The following is a 22,812-nucleotide window of genomic DNA, read 5'->3' as shown; positions in this document are numbered from 1 at the left end:
AATATATTCCATAAGGAGGAAATGAAAAACAACAATGTAGGTCAGCAAAGGGAGGAACTACCTTAAAGGAAAGATCAACCAAAGAATAAACCAAGCCATGTTAAAAACCAAAAATAAGCCCAAATGACTGGGAATACAAATCATATCTCAATAATAACCCTAAACATTAATGACCTAAACTCATCAATCAAAAGACACAGACTGGCATACTGGATTAAAAAGAAAGACCTAACAATATGCTGCCGTCAAGAGACTCATCTTGTAGAAAAAGACATCCACAGACTAAAGGTAAAAGGATGGGAAAAAACCTACCATGCACACAGACTCAGTAAAAAAGTGGGGGTTTCCACCCTTATTTCAGATAAAGTGGAATTCAAGCCAAAGTTAGTCAGAAGGGATAAAGAGTGACATTTTATACTGCTTAAGGGAACCACAAATCAGGAAGAAATAACGATTCTAAATATTTATGCCCCAAACAATGGTGCATCCATGAATATCAAACAAATCCTTCTCGCCAGGAATCAAAGAGACCACAACACAATAATTCTGGGTGCCTTTAACACACTACTGTCACCACTGGATAGGTCTTCCAAACAAAAACTAAACGAAGAAACAACAGAACTTAATAACACAATCAATAACTTAGACTTAACAGGCATATATAGAATATTCTATCCATCAATAAGCAGATACACTCTCTTCTCAGCAGCACATGTAACCTTCTCAAAAACAGACCATATGTTATGCCACAAAGTAGCCCTTAGTATATGCACAAAAATAGAGATGCTAACTTGTATTCTATCAGATCATACTGGACTCAGAGTAGATATAAATGACAATAAAATACAGAAATTACTCCAATACCTGGAGACTAAATAATATACTATTGAATAAAGCAAGGATAACAGAAAACATCAGGGAGGAGATTAAAAAATTCTTAGAGGTAAATGAGAATGATGATACAACATATCAAAATTTTTGGGACACTATGAAATCAATTGTAAGAGGAAAAGTCATTGCATGGAGCGCATTCAAGAAAAGACTAAAATGACCTAACATTACAGTTCAAAGCTCTAGAAAAAAGAAGAACAACACCAAAAGTAGTAGAAGACAGGAAATAATTAAAATCAGAGCTGAAATCAATGAAACTGAAACAAAAGAAACAATTCAAAAAATTGACAAAACAAAAAGTTGGTTCTTTGAAAGAGTAAACAAAATAGATAAATTCTTAGCCACACTAACAAAAAAAATGAGAGAGAAAACCAAATTACTAAAAATTCATGATGAAAAAGGAAACATCACGACAGACACCACTGAAATACAGAACATAACGAGAAGCTACTTTGAAAATCTATACTCCAACAAAATAGATAATATCAAAGACATCAACAAATTTCTAGAGACATATGATCCTCCCAAACTGAACCAGGAGAACATACACAATCTAAATAGATCAATTTCCAGCAATGAAATAGAAGAAGCCATCAAAAGCCTACCAACCAAGAAAAGCCCGGGACCAGATGGAGTCTCAGCCAAGTTGTGCAAGATTTCAAAGAAGAACTCATTCCAATACCCCTTCAAAGCATTCCAGGAAGCAGAAAAGAATGGAATCCTTCCAAACTCATTCTATAAGCTAATATCACTCTGATACCAAAACCAGACAAAGACACATCAAGGAAAGAAAATATGGGCTGGGGAGATACATCAGTTGGTAGAGTGCTTGCCTTGCAAGCACAAGAGGCCCTGGGTTCAATTCCCAGCACCGCCAAAAAAAAAAGGAAAGAAAATTTTAGACTGATATCTCTGATGAATATAGATGCAAAAATCCTTAAGAAAATTCTGGCAAATTGCATACAAAAACATATTAAGAAGATAGTGCACCACGATCAAGTGGGGTTCATCCCAGGAATGCAAGGTTGGTTCAACATCTGGAAATCAATAAATGTAATTCATCACATCAATAGACTTCAGGTTAAGAATCATATGATTATTTCAACTGACACAGAGAAAGTGTTTGACAAAATACAATACCCCTTCATGCTCAAAACACTAGAAAAAATAGGGATAATAGGAACATACCTCAACATTGTAAAGGCTATTTATGCTAAGCGCACAGCCAACATCCTTCTTAATGGAGAAAAACTGAAAGCATTCCCTTTAAAAACTGGAACAAGACAGAGATGCCCTCTTTCACCACTTCTATCCAACATCATCCTTGAAATACTGGCCAGAGCAATTAGACAAACCAAAGACAATAAAGGGATAGGAATAGGTAAAGAAGAACTCAAACTGTCACTATTTGCCGATGACATGGTTCTATATTTAGAGAATCCAAAAAACTCCAAAGAGAAAACTTCTAGACCTAATAAATGAATTCAGCAAAATAGCAGGATATAAAATCAACATGCATAAATCTAATGCATTTTTATTCATAAGCGACGAAACAGCTGAAGGGGAAATGAGAAAAACAACTCCATTCACAATAGCCTCAAAAACAAACAAACAAACAACAAAAAAAACAAAAACAAAAAAAAAAAAAAAACACAACTTGGGGATCAAGTTAACCAAAGAGGTGAAGGATCTCTACAATGAAAACTACAGAACATTAAAGAAAGAAATTGAAGACGACCTCAGAAAATAGAAAGGCCTCCCATGTTCTTGGATAGGCAGAATTAATACTATCAAAATGGCCATACATCCAAAGGCGCTATGCAGATTTAACACAATTCCAATTAAAATCCCAAAGACATTTCTCACAGAAATAGAGAAAGGAATCATGAAATTCATCTGAAGAACAAAAGACCCAGAAGAGCCAAAGCAATCCTGGGCAGGAAGAGTGATGCAGGTGGTGTCACAATAACAGACCTTAAACTCTACTATAAGCAAGAGTAACAAAAATGGCATGGTATTGGCACCAAAATAGACAGGTAGACCAATGGTACAGGACAGAAGACACAGAGACATACCCACATAAAGTATAGTTATCTCATACTAGACAAAGGTGCCAAAAACTTACAATGGAGGAAAGATAGCTTCTTCAACAAATGGTGCTGGCAAAACTGGAAATTCATATGCAATAAAATGAAATTAAACCGCTATCTCTCATCCTGTACAAAACTCGACTCAAAATCGATCAAGGATCTAGGAATTAGACCTGAGAACCTTCATCAAATAGAAGAAAAAATAGACCCAAATCTCCATCATGTTGGCTTAGGACCAAGTTTTCTTAAGAAGACCCCCATAGCGCAAGAAATAAAAGCAAGAATCACTACATGGGAAAGATTCAAACTAAAAAGTTTTTTCTCAGCACAGGAAACAATCAATAATGTGAAAAGAGAGCCTACAGAGTGGGAGAAAATCTTTTCCACACATACTTCAGACCGAGCACTCATCTCCAAAGTTTATAAAGAACTTAAAAAACTTTACACCCAAAATACAAAGAACTCAATCAATGGGCTAAGGAACTGGGCAGACACTTCACAGAAGATATATAGGTGATCAACAAATATATGAAAAAGTGCTCAGCATCTCTAGTAAGTAGAGAAATGCAAATCAAAACCACCCTAAGATTTCACCTAACTCCAATTAGAATAGCTACTGTAAGAACACAAGCAATAAGTGTTGGCGTGGATGTGGGGAAAAAGGCACACTCATACATAAATGGTGGAGTTGCAAACTGGTGCAGCCACTCGGGAAAGCAGTATGGAGATTCCTCAGAAAACCTGGAATGAACCCACCATTTGACCCAGCTATCCCACTCCTTGGTTTATGTCCAGAGGACTTAATCTCAGCATATTACAGTAAAGCAGTCACATCAATGTTTATAGCTGCTCAATTCACAATAGCTACATTATGGAATCAACCTAGATACCCTTCAAATGATGAATGGCTAAAGAAACTGCATGATGGAATATTACTCAGCCATAAAGAAGAATAAAATTATGGTATTTGCTGATAAATGGATGAAGTTGGAAAATATGCTAAGTGAAATAGGCCAAGCCCAAAAAACCAAAGGCCGAATGTTTTCTCTGTAAGTGCATGTCAATATATAACGAGGGGGGTGGGGAGGGAGAGACTTATGAAGGAACTTTGGTTGGTGCTCAGGAAAATGCAGTCGGAGGGGCAGGGGACAGAGGAAAATGGGATTGGAGCGGGTAGGGGACAGAAAGATAGCAGAATGAAACAGTATTACCCTATGTACATTTATGATTACATGGATATTGTGAATCTACACTGTGTACAACCATAAAAGTGAAAATTTTTACCCCATTTGTGTACAATGAATTAAAATGCAATCTGTAAAAATTTTTTAAAAAATTAATAATTTTTGGTAATTCAAATCATATAAAGATCACATCTTCAACAAAAGGGACCATTGATTAATAAAGGGCTGAGGTTATAGCTTAGTGGCAGGAATGAAGCCCTGGGGTTTCATTCTTAGTCATGCAAAAATGAATGAATGAACGAATAAACAATTTAAAAAGATGTGAAACACTCGTTCAAACTCATCTTTATAAATTTCTAGTTTTTTTTTTTTTTTTTTTCCAGTTCTGGGGATTAAACGAAGGGCCACCATCTGAGCTATATCCCCAGCCCAAAATTTCTTGTTTTACTAAATAGTAGTCAAATCACATATTTGCTTTACAAAATGATAATCCAACAAGATTGCAGGTTGGTGTGTCCCACTTTGTATCAACATTCAGTGATGAAACAACTGACATCTTTTAAGTTAGAAGGCCATTCCTATTTGAAAAGAAAGTGTGACCCTGACCATGGAGTATGGTCTGTTTTGGTCTCTCTATCCTTTTTGCTGCATTTTTGGTTAATATAATCATAATAGTACTGATCACTAAGAGGTTACATTCTTCATAAAAATCCTACATTTGCTATATCTCCTTGGTTTTCTCCATTTTGTTTTATATATTTTAGTGTTCTGATACTTGGCAAACATACTTCATTAACTGATCTTTTACCATGAACTTTTTAGTGCCTCTTAATAGTTTGTGTTTAAAATCAGTTTGCTATAGTCAACCCTGTTTTTGTTTTTCTCCCTTTTCTCTCCAACTAGAGATACACTACAGTTCTGTACTTTAAATAAATGTCTTCTAAACAATTTATAATTAATTGCAGTATGGGAATGTAATGTGATTTGTGATTATCAGTGTTGGGATGGATTAAATTCAGGATACTTATATTTTTCCTTTTAACTGATAAACTTGCTTTTTTCAAAAGGAAAAAATTCAAAGGTTCTATAAACTTCAAAGTTGAGAAAAAAGTTTCAAAAATGAAAGAGAAAAAATAGTTTCTTAACTAATCCCTATAAAGCAAACAACCTTTAAATATGATTAAGATGAAATGAATGAAAACCAAAATTAAAGACCAAGTTTTTGTCTAAGCACAAACTTGAATATAAACATCAAAAGATAAATGAATAAATATGATTTCACAACACATTAAAAGAATAATCCAAGGTGGGCATGGTGGTACAAGGCTAATCCTAGCTACTTAGGAGCTCACAAGTTTCAGACTACCATGGGCAACTTAGCGAGACCCTATCTCGATATGAAAAAATATGAAGGGCTGTAGATATACCTCAGTGGTAGAGCATTCCTAGGTTCAATCCCCAATAATGGTGGTTAAAAAAAAAAAATCATTATGACCAAGTAATATTTACCATAAGAATCCAAGAACATGGGATGGGGCTGTAGCCCAGTGGTAGACCACTTGCCTGGCATGTGTGAGGCACTAAGTTTGATTCTCAGCACCACATAAAAATAAATAAATAAATAAAGACAAATGTGCCCATCTATAACTAAAAAAAAAAAAAAAAAATTTTTTTTTTAAATATAAAAAAGAATCCAAGAATGTTTCATTAAAAAAGAAACACATTAAAATTAAGGCACTGGGGTTCGGGTTTTAACTCAGTGGTAGCATACTTGCTTAGCACGTGTGAGGCACTGGGTTTGATTCTCAGGACCACATAAAAATAAATAAATAAAGGTATTATGTCCATCTACAACTATGAAAAACAATAATAAAAAAAGAATAAAATTAAAGCATCATGGTGAATACACATTTCTGTGAAGATACACAATTGGCCAAGAAGCATATGAAAGATGTTCAACATCACTAATCATTAGAGAAATGTAAATCAAAACCATAGTGAGTTAATATCTCACACTTATCAGGATTGTCACTATTGAGAAAAACAGAAGATATGAAATATTGACAAGGATGGGGAAAACTTGGAACCCTGTGCACTGTTGATGGGCATGTAAAGTGGCATAGTTACTGCACAACACAGTATGGAGCTTCCTCAAAATATTAGAGACAGAACTAATGTAATTATAATCTAGTAATTATAATCTAGTAATATATTATAATCTAGCATTGTAATCTAGTAATTCCACTTTTGGATATATATCCAAAGTAATTTAAAGCAGGATTTCTGAGAGATAATGACATACCCACGTTGATGATCAAACACAGCAGCCTAAAATATTTGGGTAGCTGTGAAAGCAACCCAAATATCCACTGACCAATGAATGGATAAAGAAAATGTAGTATATACATACAATGGATATTATTCAGTCTTAAAAAATAAGCTAATTCAATTCAACATGCTTCATATGATACAAACATCAAATTATGTATACCTCAGCAAATATAGTTCAGGAATATATCTCAGCAAAATAAAAGACCATATATGGCAAGCTCACAGCTAACATGCTTGACAGTGAAAAGCTGAAAGTCTTTCCTTTAAGATCAAGAACAAGACAAGGGTTGAATGTTCCCAATACTTGTATTCAATGTAGTAGTAGAACTGCAAGCCAGAGCAATTAAGCAAGAAAAAGAAATACAAGGCAGCTAAATTGGAAAGAAATTTTTAAAGTGTCTCTGTAGACATGATCTTTTTTTTTTTTTTTTTTTTTTAGTTGTCAATGGACCTTTATTTTACTTATTTATTTATTTAATTTCTATATGTGGTGCTGAGGATCGAACCCAGGGCCTCACACATGCCAGGCAAGTGCTCTACCACTGAGCCACAACTCCAGCCCTGACATGATCATTTTTAAAAAAATATTTTTAGTTGTAGATGGACATAATACCTTTATTTATTTTTATGTGGTGCTGAGGATCAAACTCAGTGCCTCACATGTGCCAGGCAAGCCCTCTACCACTGAGCAACAATCCCAGCCCAGACATTACCTTATATGTAGAAAATTCTAAAGACTTGACCAAAAAAAGAAGAAAAAAGCCTGTTAGAATAAATTAAGTAGCAAATATAAAATTCACATAGAAAATCAGCTGTTTCTATGCACTAACAAGCTACAAGAGACATTTATAATAGCATCAACAAAATAATTAGGAATAGATTAAGCCAAGGACGTAAAGGATTTGTACACTGAAAACTAAAAAACACTGATGAAAGAAATCAAAGGCATAAATACATGGAAAGATAGCCTGTGTTCATGGCTGGAAGAATTGCTTAAATGTCTATACTATCCAAAGCAATCTACAGATTCAGTGCAAAATTTCAATAGTATTTTTCCCCCCACAGAAATATCCCCAAATTTATAAGGAACCATGGAAGACTCTAAATAGTCAAAGGAATCTTGAACAAGAAAAAGATGGATGCATCCTCTTACCTAACTTCAAAACACATTACAAACCTGTAGTAATTAGAGCATGGTATGGATAGGAGGTAGGGAAAATGGGGAGATGTTAAAGTGTATGAACTATCAGTTAAGATTAGTAAGTTCTGAAGATCTGTTGTATGGCATGATGACTATAGTTATTAATAATTCACTGTATGTTATTTTAAAACTATAAGAGATTAAGTCTTAAATGTTCTTGCCACAAAAAATGTTAAGTATGTGAAATGATGGATAGGTTAATTAGCTTTACATGATGATTTCACAATATGTATCAAAACATGTGATTACATGGATGAACCTAGAGGACAGTATACTAAGTTAAATAAGCCAGGCACAGAAAGACACATACTGCATGTTGTCTACTTATGTGTGGAATCTAAAAGTCATAAAAGCATAGTAGAATGGTGATTGCCAGGGTCTGGAGGGTTGGGGGACGTTGGTTAAACAGTACAGTTTGTTGTGCAGGATGAATAAATTCTAGAGTTCTAATGTACAGCATAGTGACTGTAGTTAATAAAGCTGTATTGTATATATGAAATTTGCTGAGAGTAGACCTTCAATGTTCTTACTACATACAGGAAAAGAGGTGACAAGATATATTTAATTAGCTTGATTGTGGGAATCATTTCACAATGAATACTTAACATCAGAACATCACCATCAGCTGGGTGTGGTGGCATATGCTTGTAATCCCAGTGGTTTAGAAGGCTGAGGCAGGAGCATCACAAATTCAAAGCCAGCCTCAGCAACTTAGAAAGGCTCTAAGCTACTTAGCTAGATCCTGTCTCAAAATAAAGAAATAAAAAGAAAGAGCTGGGGATGTGGCTCAGTGGTTAAACATCCCTGGGTTCAATCTCTGGTACCAAAAAACCCAAAAACTAATCATCATCAATATTTAAGATTTTAATCTGTCAATTATTCCCCAATAAAGGTAGAGAAAGAAAACGAGAATAAGGTAACTTTATCACATGCTATGATATGGATGAACTGTGAGGCCATGATCCTAAATGGAGAAAGTCAGTCACAGAAAGACACATACTGTATGCTTCTAATCACATGTGGTATCCAGTTATCATACTCACAGAATCAAAAAGTAAAACGGTGGTTACCAAAGACGAGAGGAGGAAATGGGAAGACAGCGCTCAATAGGTGGAGTTTGTTTTTCGAGATGAAAAAATTCTATAGATCTGTTGCATGACAATAGATACACTTTATACTACTGAACTGTACACTTGAAAATGAGTAAGATGGTAAGATGATGTATTTTGTTGTGCTATTATAATTTTAAAAAATTAAATCAACTTGTAGAAAGAAAGGTTTATTTTTGTTTATGATGTCAGTCCATGATCATTTGGCTCCATTGCTTTGGGCCTGTGGGTGAGGCAGAACATAACAATGGGGACTGCATGGTAGAGTGAACATGCTCTTTTTGTTAGCAGCCAAGAGTCAAAAGACAGAGAGGATAGGTCAGGGTATCAATATCCCCTTCATGGGCATACCCCCAGTGAACTAATTCCCTCCCATTAGGTTCCACATTCTAAAGTTTGCACCACCACCCAATTGTGTCATCAGCTGGGATGAAGCCTTCAATGAACCACTAAAAAGGGAGAACAAGATGTATTTTAAAAAATGAAATATTTCAATAGATGTCAAAAAAGAATGGTAGTGGCTACATGAATCTACATGTGATAAAAATTGTACAGAACTAAATAATCATATATACACACATGAGTGCCTATAAAACATACGAATGAGCTCTGTGAATTGCATTAATGTTCATCTGTCTGTTGCAATACTGAACTATAGTGATGCAAGATATTGCTACTGGGGGGAACTGGGATCTATGTATTACTTCTTACAACTCTGTGAATTTATAATTATCCCACAATAAAGTTCAATTAAAAAAAATCCCACCAATAGGGAATTGGTTTTCCATACAACTGAATACTCTAGAGGTTAAAAAACAAAAAATGATGTAGAAAGATTAAGCCAAAAACAAACCAACAAACAAAACTCCCCTAAACAGAACAAAAAAATAAAACAAAAAAAAGCAAGGTCTACATCAGTGGCTCGTATGCTATCCTTTTCCTAATAAAGAATTAAAAGTTAAAAAAAAAAAAATAGTATTTGCATTAAACTGAAAAGATACATAAGGAAGTAGTATGAGTACTTATGAGGGGAAGAATAGGATGCTAGGCAGAAGTGGGGCACAAAGGGATAGGGAAGGGTGCAAAAATAGTTCATACTACATATTATTTAAAAAAAAATTTTTTTAGATAATAGACCTTTATTTTATTCATTTATTTATATGTGGGGCTGAGAATTGAACCCAGTGCCTCACACATGCTAGGGAAGCACATTACCACTGAGCCACAACTCCAGCCCTATATATTATTTTGATTAAAGATCCACTATGAACTTCTTCAAACACTAAAGTACAAAATTTTTTTGACAAGTTTTTTTAAGTAAAAAAAAAAAAAAAAAAAAGAATTACTATAGAATACCCTTTAAAGAGGAAACAATTATTTTGGAATTCCTGACCAACATAAAAATATTTTAAAAGGACAATTATTTCAAGGCAGTACAAAATTTCTTTATTTAACCTCATTCTCACTTGAGCAAAGAATTTACCAAGCATTGTGAAAAGAGGACTATTCTAACATTAGGATATGAAGATTATAGATAATACCCTGCCCTTGAGTTCAAGATACTGAAAAATACCCAATCATCTTAAATGAATACAACTTCAAGTCCCAGATGATTCCTACCCTAAGACCCCTAAGTCCTGGGGAATGGGAAGTGGTCAAGGTTGGAGGTTGGAGATATATATCAATTCTTAGAGAAGATTCCTACTATTTGACAAAAGGAAACAAACTTTTGATATAAAAAGATGAATCTCAAAATAAGTTATTCTGAGTGAAGCCAAATCAAGAGAAAAGTGCTTTCATTTATATAAAATATAAACTAATACAGGAACAGAAAGATCATTTGGGTTATCTGGGGCTGCAGGGGAGGGGATTACACATGGATACTGGTAACTTCTGGAGGTGATGGATATGTTCATTGTCCTGGTTTCATGGGTGTGTCAAAGCTTATCAAATTTTATACTTTAAGTATATGCAATATATTGCATATCCCTCCCTAATATAGTAATTTAAAAAAAGCAACAACACCCCCACCCCCAAAAAAATTAAGAAAGGAAGGAACCAGGGCTCTTTGGACACATGGTCCATTCCAGGGTCAAGATGGGTGGGAACAGATTCCAGAAACATAATGACCAGTAAATACATAAGTAAAAGTACACAGAATTCTGGAGTATTTAACATGTTTTGTGATCACTTAGGGAAATAAAGGGAACCAGCATGAGTAGTCAATTATGAACAAGTCATGTTAAACTAACTTCATTTCCTGTTTTGATAGGGTTACCACAACAACAGGAGAATGACGCCAGAGTTGTGGTGAATTCAAGTCACATATGTTAAGCACTTCCCATCTTTAAGAATTTATGTTAGGATTGGAGGCACAATGAAATAATGATCCTGCTTGAGAACCTGCAATTCAGTGAGGAAAGGCGATAGGAACACATAATATAACACTTTTAGCATAGTAAAAGTACTTCTGAAACTCAAGAAGAATCTGGGCAGAGTAATTCCAAATAAGGGTAAGAATTAAATGATGACTGAAGTTTATATAAACCATATCCTAAAGGATATAAAAGCAAGGGCACAAAGAAAAGCAAGAAGAAATACATGGATGGGATGTGACTAGGACATTTTGTGGCAACAACTGGCCCTCACCAGACCATGCCCTTCTCATGAGCCCCGGATTTCCTTGCACCAAGAACTGCAGTAGATTTCTTATGCCCAGCAGCTCTCCTGAGAGCAGAATGTCCCTCCAATCTGTGCACCCAAGAGGTGGCCAATTAGCAGGTGTTCACAGGTATGCACTGCACATGAACTGTGCAGACTGGCAGATCCTATGCATACACACTTAAGCTCACAGTGGGAGATATTACTGTGGCTCAGAAGAGTAAAGGGTTGTGTTGGAGGCTTGCTCTCCTGAAAATGAAAGCACAGAACTCTAAGAAGCCTGAGAATTTTCTATTTGTGACATTCCAGGTCATTAAGAAGATATTTCTATTATGGTAGGAGGAAAGAATATTCTATTTAGTGTTTCTTAGCTTGACTTTAATGACATGTGGGCTCCATTTGTATCCTTGTCCAAGGCCTTGCAAACATGAGGGGCAGGCCTGGGTCTAGGAGGTGCAAAATGAAGATGGGACTTGAGGGTCAAGTTTTAACATTCTGATTTAGACATCTAAGGATGTCTGTGAGTGATTCAGATGAAAGAGATGATGATTCTGTTTTTCCAGAAGCTTAAGGAGAGATCAAGATAGGGAATCCTTAGAAGAAAAAACTGTTGAGGTGAAATGATAGCAGGAAAAGAGGTCTCCTGAGCAGTTAAGAGAAAAAGAAAACTTTTAAAGAGAGAAAAGGAAAAAAATGAATGAATAATGGACTGAGACCCCTTGTTCAGCTCCAGAGTCCATATGCTTTGAACCACACAGCAAGAACAGGAAAGTGTGCCATTTCTGAGGTCAAAGAAGGAAAGTATTTCAAATAGGAGAGATCAAGAAGGTAAGAACTGGAAAACACTCACTGAATCCTGTAACAACATGGCCTAAGTAAGAAAATGAACGGGAAGAGGGATAAGAGTATAAAGAGAACAGTTGACTTAAAAAAAAAAGTGACAGGCAAGGAGGGGGAAACAACAGGAAATTCCAGTAAACAAGGGAAAGAGGCACAGGGTGTTATGATGGCAGTGGGTGGGTCAAGGTTAGGGGGCTAGATGGGGTAAAAGAAGGCTCCCAAAGCAAACCAGGGGGATAAGAAAGTAGTCAATGCCAGGAAAAGGAGACACATGTGCAAAGGTGCAGAGTACCATGGAAACGTGGGGCATAGAGCACTTACAGAGACTCTGATACACTGGGGAGCATGGCAAGGGTTGAACTTGGAGATGTAAGTAAGGATCAGGACATATTTAGATGCCTACAATTTTATCTTGGGAATCTACCAAAGAATGTTAAGCAGAGTTTAAGCATGGCAATATTTTAATTTTTATAAAGTTCTCTTAGGTAGCAATTTGTTAAAAGAATGGAAGGGGGACAGCAGTGTACTCTGGAGGCAAGAAGTCCTTAATTTAGCTAACTCACAGTGACAGTATGGGTTATAGTTGTGGATAAGGGGGCCCAAGGCAGATTGCATTTTACAAACTTCATGTTTCCTAACTGGGTCCGGTTCAAATCGTCTCCAATTACACAAAATTCCTCAAGGGCAGAACTATATGTTTTGACTTGCTCAATTCTTTACAGCAGTTGTAACCAAATTTATGGGGGGAAAGAAAACTATGCTTATAATGCCTTACAGTAGATTTCTTAACAAAATCATGTAAGGAAGTCCAAATGCTATTAAAAAACAAACTACTGGCCACAGTTCTTGACAACTTGGCTTCTACCTGTCCTAGCTGCCTGCCTCTGGAAACCCATGATACTCAAAATAACAATAAGCCCAGGCCACAAGTCTTTCTCAGTGGCTAAGGATATTTCAAATGTAATCTTGGGCCTGACCCCCACACCTTAGGGACAGCTGGTCTTAGTGACTTGTTTCCATGGAATATTTGTTTGCTTTTTGTTTTTTGCAAAGGACCTTTATTTATTTATATGTGGTGCTGACAATTGAATCTAGTGCCTCACACATGCTATGTAAGCACTCTGCCACTGAGCCACAATCACAGCCCCTGTGAAATAGTTTTGAAAGGGAAAACACAGTTACTATGAAGTGGAGAAACCTAGTAGATACTACCTCAACCAAGTGACCCCTGCAATATGAGATACAAAGGGCATTTCACCTTGTAATATTCTTCCCCAAACACATAACCCAGCTAAAGTGAGAAAAACATCACACGACCCAAACTGAGGGGCATTCTATAAAATATCTAACTAATACTCTGACTCCATAAAACTGTCAAGGTAAAAAAAAACTGTCACAGATCAGAAGAGGCTAAGTAGACGTGCCAACTAAATGCATGTGACATCCAGATATGATTCTGGAACAGAAAATAGGACATCTGTGGGAAAACTGGTGAAATCTGAATAAAGTCTGAAGTTTAGCTAATAACAACATACTAGTGTAGGCTTCTTTGATAAATATTCTACAGTAATGTTAAATCTAACGTCAAGGGAAACAAACTGAAGGAGAGGCATATGGGGACCTTCCACATTATCTGCAACTTTCCTATAAATCTAAAATTATTAGAACCTAAAATTTTAATTTAAAAAGGTAGTCTACAAAACGATACCTCTAAAGCTGATGAAATAATTAGCATGTAGATAATTAGGGTTTAGCTGAATAACTAGAATAAATAATTTCACAGTTAGCTATTTTAAAGTATAAAAATGCAGGTGAATTTGATAGAATAATAATATTCCTAAAAATCTCACTGAAAACTTTACCTTTTTGACTTTTAAAAGTTAAATCCTACTTATTACTTGATTTTTGGTGGGTGGGTGGTACGGGGGATTGAATCCAGGGGTGTGCTACCACAGACCTACATCCCTAGTTTCCTAGTCCTTTGTATTTTTTGAGACAGGGTCTTGCCAAGTTGCTCAGGTTGGCCTGGAACTTGCAATCCTCCTCCTGCCTCAGTTTCCTGAGCAGCTGGGATTATAGGCATGGGCCACTGTTTCCAGCTCATATTGTTTAATATTTACCTAATACTTCCTATTGCCTAAATACTCTGCAAACTGAAATAAATAAGACATCATCCCATTTGCCTTTCTCCCTTTGAACATCCTTAAAATTAGAGATATTTACTGCAGCATGATCTAAAAGAACAAAACCTTCATTATCAAACCTAAGGATTAATCCTACATGATGTAGGATTAATAACAGGTCTTTGTGTACTCACTAAAATAAGTCCAAAGATACTATAGTTTAAAAATATTTATAAGAGGCAGTTCATAAAATAAACTAGGATGCTGGGATAACGGACTTAAATTTATTCCAATGGAAGGGAAAATAGCCAATACAGTGTAGGTTATATAAGACAAAAAGGCTTAAAATAAGAAAATAACTTGAGTTTTTTTTTTTGTTTTTTTTTTTAACAATTTAGGTTTTTAAAGGAGTTTCTAAAGTTCTAAATACTTTCAAAGGCTTCTGCTTTTAGCCATCATGGAAAAAAATTCACTCTCCTGTCTTATACAATTTATAAAGCAAAAACAAAAAACCATCCCCAAACCAAACATACATATACATATGTGTGTATGTGTGTGTGTACACTTTTCTGATACTGTAAAAGGCAGCACAGGACAGGAAGGTGAGGTCTGTGACTAATCCAGCTGGAGGATTTTCAGACTGCAATGTAGAATAGGAAAACTCAAATGGCATTTTCCTTGAGCCAAGGACAGAATTTGGGGTTTGAGAGCCCAAGTCAGTCAGAATTTGTGGGGCAGAGTACTGGAGAGATGAGAGCATCACAGAAAGAGCTGGGAAGATCTGCATGGAATTCCCAGAGTCTCATCAGAGCACATGCACAATGAAATTCCAAGGCTGAGCAAAGAGCAATAGGAAAGGAACAAGTGGAATAAGGCTGGGAATAATCTAGCCTTGGACTTCATCTCTATCAGTCACCCTAACACAGAGCATCAAATCGAATCCTTAGAAAGTTAATAACTTAGAAAGGTACTGCCTCCGTAATAGGATCAAATTAGTTTCATCAATAGCTATTTTAGACATGCCTAAGCATGTGTAAAATCCAAGTCTTAAAAGGATCAAACTGTTTTCAGACAACTGCTTCCCAGAGGGAAAAAAAAGTCCAAAAATATTTAAAGGAATACCAAAATAACTAGCATCTGATAATGTAAAGTTAATGACTGCATCCCATCAAAATGTACTAGTATTCCAAAAGTACAAAAATATGATCTATAATGAAGAGAAAAATTCACCCAAAATCCCACAAACCAACCCAGAAATAACAGAGATAACAGACTTAGTAGAAAAGAATATTAAGACAAGTTGGACGTAGTAATGCATACCAGTAATTCCAGCTATTTGGAAGGCTGAGACGGGTTTGCAAGTTCAAGGCAACTCAGTGAGACCCTGTCTTAAGGAAGGGAAGGAAAGAAAAGAAAGGGCTGGGGATATAGCTCAATTGTGTGCTTGCCTCGCAAGTACAAGGCCCCAGGTTCAATTTCCGGCACTGCCAAAAAAAAAAAAAAAAAAAAAAAAAATGTAGTTCAGAGGTAGAGTACCTGCTTGCCCTTAGTTCAATCTCCAGTACCAACCTAAATAAATAAATAAATAAGTAAAAGAGCTGCTCTAAATTTATTCCATTCATTAAAAAATATATAGGGGAGCCTGAACATGAGAGAAATGAAAAACACTTTAAAAAGTCCAACTAAAATTTCTAGAGATGAACATACAATGGTTGAAATTAGCAACAGATTATACACTGATCAAAAACTTGTCAAACTAAGACACAGCAATAGAAACTATCCCAAATCTAATACTTAAATGGGGTGGGAACTGGCGGTAGGCAAGCTTAAGCTACACTTAACTGGAATTTTAAGTATCTTCACATATACAAAATTTAAGGGAAAGTAAATACTTATATAAAAGTTCTACTATCAAGGAAAAAACAAATATATAAGTGTATAAGTGCTGTTTCAACTCTGGTTTTAAAACTAAGTAACAGATGTTAGTGAAAGTAACTTTCATCAAACAGACTGAGAACTTTGACAATGAAGTATTAGCCCAGACCAGTTTCAGATCCTAATGTCATTTATCTCTTAGATTATAAGAGAAAAAAAAATATTTTCAGATTTCCACTTGGACATGTAGGAATACTTTTTCACATTCTGGGCTCTGAGAAACATAAGAATCATGAGAAGAAATACTGTTTTTCTGTGAGGCAGTCATTGCTGCTCACCAATCCCCTGCTGTTTACCCCATTTGTCCACCATGATCACCCGCTGTCTGCCAGCATATCACCTACTTTTTTGAGAAACATAAGAATCATTTCAAATCTACTACCATATTTGCCAGGGAGACTGACAGAAGCAGTCCCGTTTGGAAAAAAAATATATAGTATGTGGAAGAAAAATGGCCTCTTCTAAATTGCCGGATAAACACTGTGCCTTTTGTAATTTAAAGGAACTAAACTTTATTCTTAAGACTTAATTCATCTGAATAGATTTACTTTTGTGGTACAATTCCTCTCTCTGATGTATTTCTTTGTTCATTCTCTTTCTTCTTTTTTTGGCAGTGCTGGGGATTGAACAGAGGACCCCTGGAATGCTAGGCCAGTGCTCTACCACTGAATTATACTCCCAGTCTACTTAGCTCATTTCTCATGTTAATTCCTATTCCATCATCTTTGAATTTACTTGCTTTTATCTACATGTATTTGGATCTGTCCCTGGCTCTGAAAGTAAACCACTAAAACCCTTCTCCATTGTAGGTAGAGCCTACACAAGCTCATGAGGCAGTGAGCCAACATGATTCTTCCAGCTGTACTTCAAATACTGTGTTCTTACACAATCTGTCTATGGTCATGCAGGCTGAGTAGCCATCTCCACACACAGGCTCACACTGAGGACTTTTCATGCCACCTATTCCTACAACATGTCTCTTTTCAATGCTATATTTACTACCATGTAGAATGCAACAACTGTTACACAGTTAATGTAGCACTTTCAAATCTTATTTCTCCTACATACAGACTCTTATTTTTGGTGTATTTTGTATGAGTCAAATGTGTACTCAGCAGCAAATAATATACATTAAAAATGTGAAGGACAAAGAATTCTTAGGCGTTTGAGGGTTTTATCTTACCAAAACTGATTGATAGGGTTGGAGGTACAACTTCATGGTACAAAAGCCCTGCATTCCATCCCCAGCACAGCAAAACACAAAAAAACAAACTACTTAAAACCTATCATACCTAATAAGGACTTCTGTAGATTGATGTTTTTTTTATTTTTTTTTATTTATTTATTTTTTTAAATTTTTTTGGAACTATGTATAAAGAACAAAAAATGTCCTGGTCATTTCTCATTGTGCTCTCACATAAAACTGATATATTACTGAAAAAAAAATTTTTATGAAAAATTCTTATTTGGTGATAGTCACTCTTTTTTTTTTTTTTGGTATAGTACTAAGGATTGAACCCAGGGCCTCACACATGATAGGCAAGCACTTTATCACTGAGTTATATCCTCAAACTTGTTATCCTCCTCAGGTTCCTAAACAGCTTGGACTACAGGTGTGCACAACTATGCCTGGCTAGTAATAGGTACAGTTTACTGAGTGCTGCTTATGTACTAGGCACTGTTTTATGTTTATATGTATGGACCTCTTTCAGAATGTAGTATTTTAAAGATGGCTCAAATGCAGGCAGAATTTGAGGGTTGGGGGACACCAGGATGGAACCCATGTTCTTGTACCTGCTAGGCATGTGCTCTATCACTGAACTAAATTACCAGTTCTTTCCTAAATTGTACTTTGAAATGGTGTGATGGTTTTTACCTTGAGATCCTTCTGCCTCAGACTCTCAATTAGCGGGGATTTTAAGGATGTGCCACCATGCCCTGCAAGATTTCAACACATACCTCATGAGAAAAACCTGCAGGTGCTAAAGAATGGAAGGCTGAGTACAAGAGCTGGACAGTTCAATATGGCTGGTGTTCATAACCTGTCTAGGGAAAGGGCAAAAGGTTAAGTCAGAGTAAAGATGGGGAGAAGTCTACAATTTTCTCTAGCAGTAATTTTCAGAATACTTACAACATTCCCTACTAGTAGTTAGATCTGCTGCTTGATCTTACAATTTAGGGCATTAACATAATACATAAAAATGCACTGAGGACAGCAATGAAAACAGAAAACTCCGTGGCCTCATAATTTTATATAAAATAAGGGAGATACAGAGACATAGTTATTAATACATATTAACACACTAACATGTAACTATATTATGTTATGATGGATGCTAAGGAAAATGCAAATAATATGGCTAACACCATTAGGGACAACTAGAGAAGTTGGTTTAAGTTAGTGGTTTAGAGAAGGCTCTTTCTTCTTAGAGAAATTAGAGGGGCATTTAAACAGGGAGGGACCTGAAGAATGAGCAGGAATTAGCCAAGCTGAGGGATGCCAGAGGAAGCAAGTTAAATATTCTACAAACAGGGAATGTGGAGTACTTGTGGATCTGTGAGAAGGCCATGGTTGCTAGAGTGTACCAAGCAGAAAGCATGGTTCCTGATGAGGATGAAGAAATAGGCAGTACCTGGCAATTATGCTAAGGGTTTAAGATTTGTCGTTAGTGTGCTTCTATTTTGAGTTAGGGATAAAAGTACTTTTATTTTTAAATGAATTCTTCAGCTTAGATAGGGACTGTAAAAAAAAAAAAAAAAAAAAAAAAAAGGAAATTGAAGCACTGTAATAGTATCAGTAAGAGGTAACAGAGTGCCCTGGATTAAGCAACAAACAGAACTGGCATTTTTAGCTGGTCAGTTCATTGTGTAAAATCATATCCACTGCAAGACAATTAGTATCCCAGACCCAAGGGTGCTATGAACCAGCAACACTCTCAAGTTAGTAAAGAATTTTAAAAAAGAAAAACTACACCTTTGATGGGAGTGGTAAAGCCTTTGGAGTGTACAAGATTGATGACAGTGGAGGCAGGAGATACCAAAGATAGAAAAGGAAAGGCTGCTGTGGAATGGCATTTAAGACCCTGCCATCAGGGTCAAAAATGAGTTGTGCAGATGGAAGAAACAAATTTGTAATACATAGCAATTTAAGAAGATACGAAAACTCTTATGACTTAAGAAAGTGGACAACTCAACATTAAAAATAGGCAGAAGAATACACACTTTCTGTGTGATAATAAACAAAGAAAATACAAACTAAACCCACATCTACAATGGCTAAAATAAAAGACTGACCATAGCAGGTGCTTGTCAGAATGCAGAAAAGCTAGAACTCTCCTACTGGAGCTGGGACTGCAAAATGGAAAACCATTATGAAAAAGAGTTGGACAGTTTCTGAAAAAATTAAATACATCTACCACACAACCCAGGATTGATTTCAATCCTAAGTATTTACTTCAGAGAAATCAAACTATATGCTCATAAAGATTTGTATGCCAACGTTTGTATGTGCTTTATTCTTAATAGTTCCCAAAGTGGAAACAACCCAAATGTCCACCAAAAAGTAAAGGGTAAATAAACTGGTACATTTATCCAATGGGACAGAATTCAGCAATAAAAGGGAAACACTACTGATAGGTGCAATAACAAGGATGAATCTGAAAAACACTATGCCAAGTGAAAGAAGACAAAGAGAGTACATTTTCCATTTATATGAAATGCTGGAAAAGCTGAAGATAATCTTAGTGATAGAAAGTTGATCTGTGGTTGTCTGAGGTACACAGGGAATGCAAAGGGACAGAGAGCGCCTTCTGGAGGTGATGTGAATGCTTTCTATTCATCATGGTGACAGTTATAAGTATGTCCATTTGTCAAGATTTCACTTAACTATACACCAGAAAAGATACGTTTTGCCACCCCCACCTTTTTGGGGTTAGTGGACTGAACCCAGAGCCTCATGCATACTGAGCACACACACTACCACTGAGTTAAATCCCCAGCCCTAAAAGATGCATTTTATTGAATATAAATTATACCTCAAAAGGTAATTTAAAAGTTTTTTTGAGCATGCTACAAAATTGTGGGATTGATTTCTTTTCATGCTTCATAAGCTCGTATTGAAGGCTATTCCAAGGGAAATGTTCCAAACAGGTTTTGAGTAATGGTAGTATCACAAGGATGAATGCCCAGCTTCCAACAGTCATTTCTAAGGTTTTGATATAAAATTTCTGGTATGTTCAGGTATTCTTCCCATTCTCCTAAGCAGTCATCTCATAGGAGAGGATCGATAATATCTGTGGATAATAAAGTTTGTCTAAATAAAGTGGGTATGTTATCATGTACAAGCAGTACATACTGTATATGTTGTTAGGCAACTAAAATGCTACCTATCAACTGTGAATGGGTTATTTTTAGAGGAAGCTATTAAGCTGTTCTCTAAGCTACCCATTTTGGTGAACTTTAATTATCTGCACACAAAACTACAGTACTTCGTTTCACAGATAAAAATTAACTTGTCTTCAGATGCTAAGTAAGTTAGACTGATCCAAATTAATGTTCCAAAAATAAGCAGGTAGATAATACTAATGACTTTTTTAAAAAAAATGTACTCACTGTTTAACTTGGTTCTCTTATTTATAATTCACTAGGTAAGAAAAAAAGCTGGTACAAAAGTTTTTTTTATTTTTTTTAAAGAGGGTACAAACCATTAAATGAGCAAATAAAAGTAAGTCTAAAGTCATTTTGGCTATAAAACCAATGCTAGTCAATGCTTTGTACTTACTTATAATTTTATATTTTAAGAGTAAATGCCCCAATACCATGTAGGTCTCATGGCTAAAAATTTGATGTCACTGTCACATATGCAATCTCTCCAGTAAAACTGGTCGAGAGCCTAGAGCATAAACAAATTTTGTTGGCTACCTATGCATTTTTCAATCTCTCCAGTAAAAAAAATAGAGATTAAAGACCCTGTCAAGGTTTCAATTCTGGCCCTATCCCTCACTAGCTGAGACATAACAGATTGAACAAACATCTCCAAGTAATCATTTGCTTGGCTAAAAAATGAGGGACGCTCAAGGTTGTGAGATTACAAAGGTAACCAATGTACAGCCTGAAAGACAACAGATCTTCAAAAACATTAAAAAAAAAAAAAAGCAGTATGGTCTTTTAAAAATCATTATTATTTAGTAATTTCCCATGCAATACTCTAAAAACAAAGTAATATCAGAAAAGAATACCAGACCTCAAATTAGGAGATCTCAGTTTTAGTCTTGAACCAGCCATGCTCTTCAAATATGCTCTGATAGTGCTGGCCTACATACTAAAAAGAAGATTCTAATATTCCATGTTCAGGCTTCTTTCTGAACATGGAAGTTCAAAACAAAAAACAGTATGTATATACAAAGTGAAAAAATAACCCACATTCAGTTATGCATATGTATGCATGTATACAGGCATAGGAAGAGAAGAACTGTAGTGACTTATATTCAGTAATGGTTCCACATACTTTTTTTTTTTTTTTGGGGGGGGGGGGTGCTGGGGATCGAACCCGGGGCCTTGTGCTTACAAGGCGAGCACTCTACCGACTGAGCTATCCCCCAAGCCCCTACATACTTTTTTAATATATTTTTTTTAGTTGTTCATAGACCTTTATTTATTTATTTATTTCTATGTGGTGCTGAGAATCAAACCCAGAGCCTCATGCATGCTAGGCAAGCTCGACCATTGAGCTATAACTACAGCCTCTCCAAATTTCTGGTGGACTGAAGTACACAAATTATTAAAGGAAGAAGCATAAAAAAACTAATATTTCTCTCCTTATGAACAGGAAATATTGTCTATTTTATCATATCAAACATTCCCTATCAGGATTTAGTACTGTGGCCATCAATCATCCTAAAAATCTATACCATCCAGCTTTATTTGAAGCATGCTAGGATAGTATAAAATCAGACTCAGCAGTCTTTACAATACAAACTCTCTAATCTAAAGCACTACTATTTAGAGGTAATTTTTTTTTTGTTTCTTAGTTATTTAATAATAGAGATATCTTTGTAATTTTTGTTTTGTACTTGTAATGAGAAAGGAAGGAGGTACCTCCCGAGTTGCTGGGATCACAGGCATGTGCCACTGTGCCCAGCTGGAAGGGGGGACCTTGTGAAGCCCATAAGCTACCCTCTTCTTGATCATTCCCCTACATTTCCTTCCTCCTTATTATACCTTCACTGGACAAGAATTTTAGTAAAATTCAGGTGAACCTGTCTAGCAGTGAGCTACGTGAACAGCTAGAAGTAATATAAACAAAGACTAAGAGCATCAAGTCTCTTCCTGTCCCAACTATTTAAAGACAGCAGCACAGGTAGCCCGATATGCCTCTGAACTGCAAGTAGAGTAAAAACATATATATATATCTTCATCACGACTCTATGAAGTATAACATCTATTTTA

At 35.8% G+C, this 22,812-nt stretch overlaps 1 protein-coding gene and 1 long non-coding RNA gene across 2 annotated transcripts in view; both read right to left on the bottom strand.

Moving 5' to 3' along the window:
- The window catches only part of MAPK1 (mitogen-activated protein kinase 1), a 102,018-nt gene that overhangs the window by 43,380 nt on the left and 35,826 nt on the right, over nucleotides 1-22,812 (bottom strand). The window lies entirely within an intron of this gene.
- On the bottom strand, nucleotides 19,057-22,759 carry LOC306668626. Its single transcript, XR_013765917.1, has 2 exons — nucleotides 21,333-22,759; nucleotides 19,057-21,256 (listed from the first exon to the last, which is right to left on the bottom strand). It is a non-coding gene; the product is annotated as an uncharacterized lncRNA (long non-coding RNA).

Source organism: Sciurus vulgaris, assembly GCF_902686455.1.
Source record: "Sciurus vulgaris genome assembly, chromosome: 8".
Classification (NCBI taxonomy): Eukaryota; Metazoa; Chordata; class Mammalia; order Rodentia; family Sciuridae; genus Sciurus; species Sciurus vulgaris.
The sequence above is the reverse complement of the archived record's forward strand: the minus strand, read 5'-3'. Positions and strand labels throughout refer to the sequence as shown.